Raw genomic sequence first — 6,462 nt, forward strand, 5'->3', positions numbered from 1 at the left:
AGAATGAAGTCCTTTATAAATTTTCTTGCTTTTATCTCAAACTGAAAGGTTCAGGCAGTATTTGAATATTACTTGGCCTTATTTCTGTTGTTCCTGCTGCGATCGATGGCCTCTAACATTTAGGACCTGATTCTAAAGTGTTAGCGAATTTACACAAAGGCATTCATTCGTTTAGCAGATGTTTATAAAAACGTAACAGGAATTTACAGTTGTGAAAATAATGCACAATGTCTTTATTTGTTATGGCCATTTCAAAAACTCAAACCTGTTTTTCCATTTGCAAAGAAGGGTAGAAGTAGCACGTCCTTCTGAAGTATGTAGTGAAATTTATTTTTTTTAAAGATTTTATTTATTTTTTTGACAGAGAGAGACACAGCGAGAGAGGGAACACAAGCAGGGGGAGTGGGAGAGGGAGAAGCAGGCTTCCCGCGGAGCAGGGAGCCCGATGCGGGGCTCGATCCCAGGACCCTGGGATCATGACCTGAGCCAAAAGCACACGCTTAACGACCGAGCCACCCATGCGCCCCATAGTGAAATTTAAATATAATAATCCACCTAAAACACTTTGCAAGATGGCTGGCATATTTTAAGTGTTCAGTTTTAGCTATTATATGTTTAAGGTAGCTTCCCCCCCCCTTCATTTTATTATTGTAATTGCTTTCCACCTTCTCAGCTTAGTTCATAATAACTCATTCTTCATACTTTCGTCTTGCTTTTATTTTTTTCAAACCACATCACTTCATATTAACCCAATCCTAGAGAATGGACCGCAGAAGGAACAAAAGTAATGTTCAAATCAGTTAGCATCCCAATCTGGCAACATCTCAGATTAGGGATTTTCCTGTGGAAGGATCCCCTTGAAGGAAAAAAAAATCTCTTTCAGATGTCCATTATTGCAGGTGTCCTGGATTACTCTTGGAATAGCACAGATCTGTCTCTCAAATTTGGAGTGCACAGGAAATGTAAATTCTGGTCCAGCAGGTCTGGAGTGGGTCCTAATTCTGCTTTTCTTACAAGCTCCCCAGGCTGCTGCTGGCCCAGGCCACGCTTCGAGTAGCAAGCTCTAGAGCACAACTACCGTTTGTCCAGTTCTCAAGGTCGGCGGGGTGGGGGAGAGGGCTGGGGTATGCAGCTCAGAAATTTCTGTATGCTTCGCTTGTCATTCCACCTCTGTTTATGTCCTTGGACAGCAAGTGGTAGCTGAGTAACACTGTCTTCTTTGGGCCTCAGAACCAGCTAAGTAATTTGTAGCACCCGCTGTAAAATGAAAATGAAGGGTCCTTATTCATAAATTACTAAGAATTCCAAGACAGCAACAGCAGAGCATTAAACCAAGTAATGGGCCCTTCTAGGTACAAGGTCCTGTGTGACTGTACAGGCCACGCATCCATAAAGGCAGGGCTAATGGGCCTTTATATGAGCATCTTGTCCGAGCAAGGCTTCCAGAAGTCTTCAAAATTGATGTCATAGCCCTTTTAGACTTTTTAGAACCACCATCTGATTTATGTCTTTAGTTTTGTCTAGGTAGAGTGAGTAATAGTATTCTTTGATGCAAACTTGGTAATAAAAATGATGTACATCTGTTTTGAGTATTGAAAGGAGAGGCATGAAAGTCTTTTTGTGTGCACACATGATGAGATACATTGCTCTTAGAATGTGTCGTGATAAAGATTTAATTTAGATAATAAGCTCACAGGTCAATGCCCATCTTAGCCTCTTTAGTTCGTCTGCACCTGGTCCTTTCTGTGAGTCACTCAAGCTAACAATTCTTTTTTTTTTTTTTTTAAGATTTTATTTATTTATCTGAGAGAGAGAATGGGAGACAGAGAGCATGAGAGGGGGAGGATCAGAGGGAGAAGCAGACTCCCCGCTGAGCAGGGAGCCAGATGCGGGACTCGATCCCGGGACTCCAGGACCATGACCCGAGCCGAAGGCAGTCGCTTAACCAACTGAGCCACCCAGGCGCCCCAAGCTAACAATTCTTACTTTTAAATGGAGCTTTGCTTTTAGATCATAGCTACTGTTTATTAACAATTTTTCTGAGTCAGAAAAATTAAGTACAGCAGCAGTTCTTAACCCAGGGTAGTTGGTATTATAAAGGAGCTATTTCAACTAATTTTTTTTTTTTTTTGAAGATTTTATTTATCCACCTGACAGAGAGAGAGACAGCGAGAGAGGGAACACAAGCAGGGGGAGTGGGAGAGGGAGAAGCAGGCTTCCCGCAGAGCAGGGAGCCCGATGCGGGGCTCGATCCCAGGACCCCGGGACCATGACCTGAGCCGAAGGCAGACGCCCAACGACTGAGCCACCCAGGCGCCCCTCAACTAAATTTACTTCCTAAGCTCATGTCAACAAACATTTATTGAGCACCTATTAAGTGCCAGGCATTGTTCTAGGTAATGAGGACATGTGAGTACAGTACGTGACTAAAGAGACAAATCCCTGTCCCATAGAGCAGGCCCAAGAGACAAATCCCTGTCCCATAGAGCAGGCATCTGGCGAGGAGAGAGACAATAAATTAGTAAAAGTATTACGGAGCAATAACATGGGATAAGGAGAGTCAGGCATGGGAAGGGGTGGGGTTGCAGTTTTAAGTAAGGTGCTTGGGATAGACTTTGCAGTGGAGGAGACACTGATCAAAGACAGGAGGTGAAGTGAGATATTCGGATATTTAGGTGAAGAGAAAGTAAGACAGAAGGGAGAGTCAATGCAAAGGCCTTAAAGTGGAAGTATGCCTGGCATATTCCAGAAACAGAAAAGGGAAGTGAGCGTGGATGGAGTAGAAAGAAAGAGGGGAAGAGTAGATGAAATGAGAAACACACCGACTCTTTAGGTCTTTGCAGGCTAATTGAACGGGAATCAAAAGGACCTATTAAAAAGTTAAAAAACAAAAAGTGATTGGAAGGACTTATCTTGTAAAGTCAAGGTCACGAGTATCTGCCTACTTGTAGAATAAACACTATAAATGGCATCTGTATGAGAGGTGTAAACTTTTTTTTATTAAAGTTGCAAAATAGCCCATGGGGCTTCCTTCCCAGGGTAGTCCTTATCTGTTGCTGCATACCAATAACCCCCAACCTTAGCAGCTCAAAAACACTGATATTTATTATATCAGGAAACAGCTGGGGGAAGTGTTCTGGTTCAGGCTCTCTCCCGAGGTTGCAGACAAGCAGTCCGAGTGGCTGTAGTCATCTGAAAGAGGATCTGATGTCAAGCGCACATGGCTATTGGCAGGAGCGCTTAGTTCTCGGGCTTTGGAACAAAGTCCTCAGATCCTTCCCACCTGGGCTCTTCAGAAAGCTGCTTGTGGCACGACAGCTGTCTTCTTCCGAGTGAGTGGCTAGAGAGAGAGAGAACGAGCCAGGGGATGATGATGAGGTTGGAAGCAGCAGGGTCTTCTGTGACATAACCTTGAGAGCGGAACGCCGTCCCTCTGCTCCTGATTTCACAGACGAAGCCCGGTGCATTGTGGGAGTCGGGGATTGCCCCGGGGGGGGGGGGGGGGGACACCGGGAGGTGGGGCTCCTTGGTGCTACCCTGGAGACCGGCTACCAAAACTCGTCTTGCATCTTAGCAGCCCGGTGACAAACATGGTCTTTTTTTTTTTTTGGTCTGTGAAAACAATCCGGGACTTCATCCATTTTCACAAATGCTTCTCAACTTCTAGGATATTCCAATCGCTATCTATGGTTGTTTCCTACCTGTCAAGAACCTTCTGGGTTTTCTCCAGGTTTTAATCATTCTACTTCTTTTTTTTTTTTTTTAAGATTTTATTTATTTATTCATGAGAGACAGAGAGAAACAGAGGGAGAAGCAGGATCCCAAGGAGCGGGAAGCCCGATGCGGGACTCGATCCCAGGACCCTGGGATCATGACCTGAGCCGAAGGCAGACGCTCAACCATCTGAGCCACCCAGGCGCCCAATTCTACTTCATTTTTAAAGGGCTTTGTTATGGAGTTTTGTTTTTATTCTTAATAAACACTCGTGTGTTTATTATGATTTACCAAGCATGTGCTAAGCACTTTACCTTTATTTAATCCTCATAACATATACTTTCAGTAGATAGTATGATCATTTCTATTTTATCGATGGGGAAACTGAGGCACAGAAAAGTTAAGGTACTTGCTCAAGGTTATACATCTAGTAACTGCTGTATCTAGCATTTGAGTCTGTGCCGTCTGGCCCTGGACTATGCTATGCAGTCTCTCCTGTTCTTCATCATCATATTTATAGACTTCATGATATCCTACACCTTCTCAGAGATGCATTATAAATTTGTTATCAGTGATCACTATAATTGCATGAGATATTGTAACTTCAAGTAATCAGCTAAAGATTGTCAGATAATTTGAAACATAAGCTGAGAAAGATGTTAGTGTTAAATTGGGGAAAATAATTGAATGGAGGTTAATTTTATAATGGGTTAGTTCTTTGGTTGAATGTTTTCATGATACGGGGAAGTTTGCATACCCGCAGACCTCATAGCTGCAGGGTTTCAGATAATGAATACACTGATAAGGAAGTTTGTCCCTTGCCTCTAATACTTACAACAACCGTGCAATATAAGAATTATTATCCTCACTTCACAAATGAGGAAACGGACTTGTAGAGCAATTAAAGACCTTATTCAAGATCCTAAGTGGTAAGCCGCCACAGTAAGATGTAAGTTGAGCTATGAGATTTCAGAGCTCATGCTTGGTTTTTCAGCTACACCAGGCTGCTCTCAGTTACTCCAAGGCATATTATGTGGTTGTTTCTTCTTCTTTTTATTTCGTGTTGGCTTTTCCTTATTAATCAGACCTTTCACAGTGCCCCATGAGCTTTCTATGTTCTAATATAAATTATAGGAAAACATGGCATCCAATAATGTCCTTGAGTCATTGTATTACTTCTGTGTTGAATGGTTGTTTTTTTTCTTTTTAATTTTTCTCCCTATGTTGTGGGAAGGGATATCATTCCTCCAGGCAACTAATTAGCTAGTATATGGATTGAAAGATCTGATTATTTTCAGTCTTGGACTTTACAGTGAAAAATCTTACTAATGCCATGAAATCTCACAAACACACACCTGCCTCTTTTGTTGTTGTAGTTGATTGCGTTTATGGTCATTGCCGTTGTCCTTAACCTTTTGGATTGGCAACACGTCAGAGTGACTCTATAAATTCTGCCTAAGAAAAGGTGTTACCTAAATTTCTAGATTCAAGACTTTCAAATTTCCTTTCTGGCCAAAAAAGAAGAAATGCTGTGTGAACAGCCCTTGCTAATGGGCAGGATTTGTCAGGCTTTAGAAGTAGCTCATTCTACTTTCTCAGCTGGAGGGGAAAGCCTATCACAGGGGCTGCCAAAAATGTGGTCAAACAAAGGAGAATGTGGGAACTCCACCGACCAGCTTCTAACGAGGAGGGAAAATGCCATTAATGAAAAGGCATAATGCGTACCTTCTTTCTCCAAACAGTTAATGGAACAAAATGCCCTGAGAAACACCTGAAACCACAAGGGGTTTCTATAGAAACCTCAATCCATTTCTATTCTGCTGACATTTGAATGAATGTGAACAGAGCCATGCTTTAGCTCTGCTGCATTACCGCACTGTGGAGACAGAGCTAATGGGTTATCTTAGAACCATGATTAACTACCCAGAGCCAAATAGTGTTCGTTCTCTCTCTGCATCGGCTGACTATTCCCTAGTCTTAAGTATTTAAAAAAAAATCCGGGATTCACAGGTAAAAACAATGCATTTTGCATGACAATACTATTTTGCCTGGGGAGCCTAAAACTCCCTTTCTTTCTCATGTAATGATTTTAAATAGCAGAAATTTGTCATTTTCAGGACCTAAGAAAATAATTCCGGTATCCTTTATTCTGAGTATGTCATTAATACTAATGTACATTCTGTTTTATTGGCTCTCCATCCCCCTTAAGCAAGACGGATCCTGTGAGAAATACATACATTTTGGCTTCTAGTGCCTTGACAATAATCACATTGTTCCAAAGGTGAGATGTAAGAGAAAAGAAGGACTCACAGGGAGGGGACAAGCATATAGAAAACCGGGCTTTAGGTGAAAATTGTGTAGTTGAGGGTGACTCATCCTGACTGGAAATTTAGCCTTACGCTTAACAATTCTAGAAAACTGTCACTCAGGCAGCATATGAAAAAGACAGCTACTTGCATTCTAACTACAGACACAGCTGCAGAATGATTTAGTTTTGTTGCTTTGAAGGATTATTTGGTTTCAATAATTTGTAATTGATCACATTTTTTATGAATTAATAAACTTTTTTAGAGCAGTTTTAGGTTTGGAGCAAAATTGAGCAAAAAGTATAGAGAGTTCCCATATACTACTCGTCCCCACACATGAGCAACCTTCCCCTTTATCAGCATCCCCCATCATAGGGGCATATTTGTTACAATCAATGACTTACATTGACACATCATTATTCCCCACTGGGGTTCACTCTTA

Source organism: Mirounga angustirostris, unplaced genomic scaffold (assembly GCF_029215605.1).
Source record: "Mirounga angustirostris isolate CCGP_5_RB_7025 unplaced genomic scaffold, mMirAng1.0.hap1 SCAF_2, whole genome shotgun sequence".
Classification (NCBI taxonomy): domain Eukaryota; kingdom Metazoa; phylum Chordata; class Mammalia; order Carnivora; family Phocidae; genus Mirounga; species Mirounga angustirostris.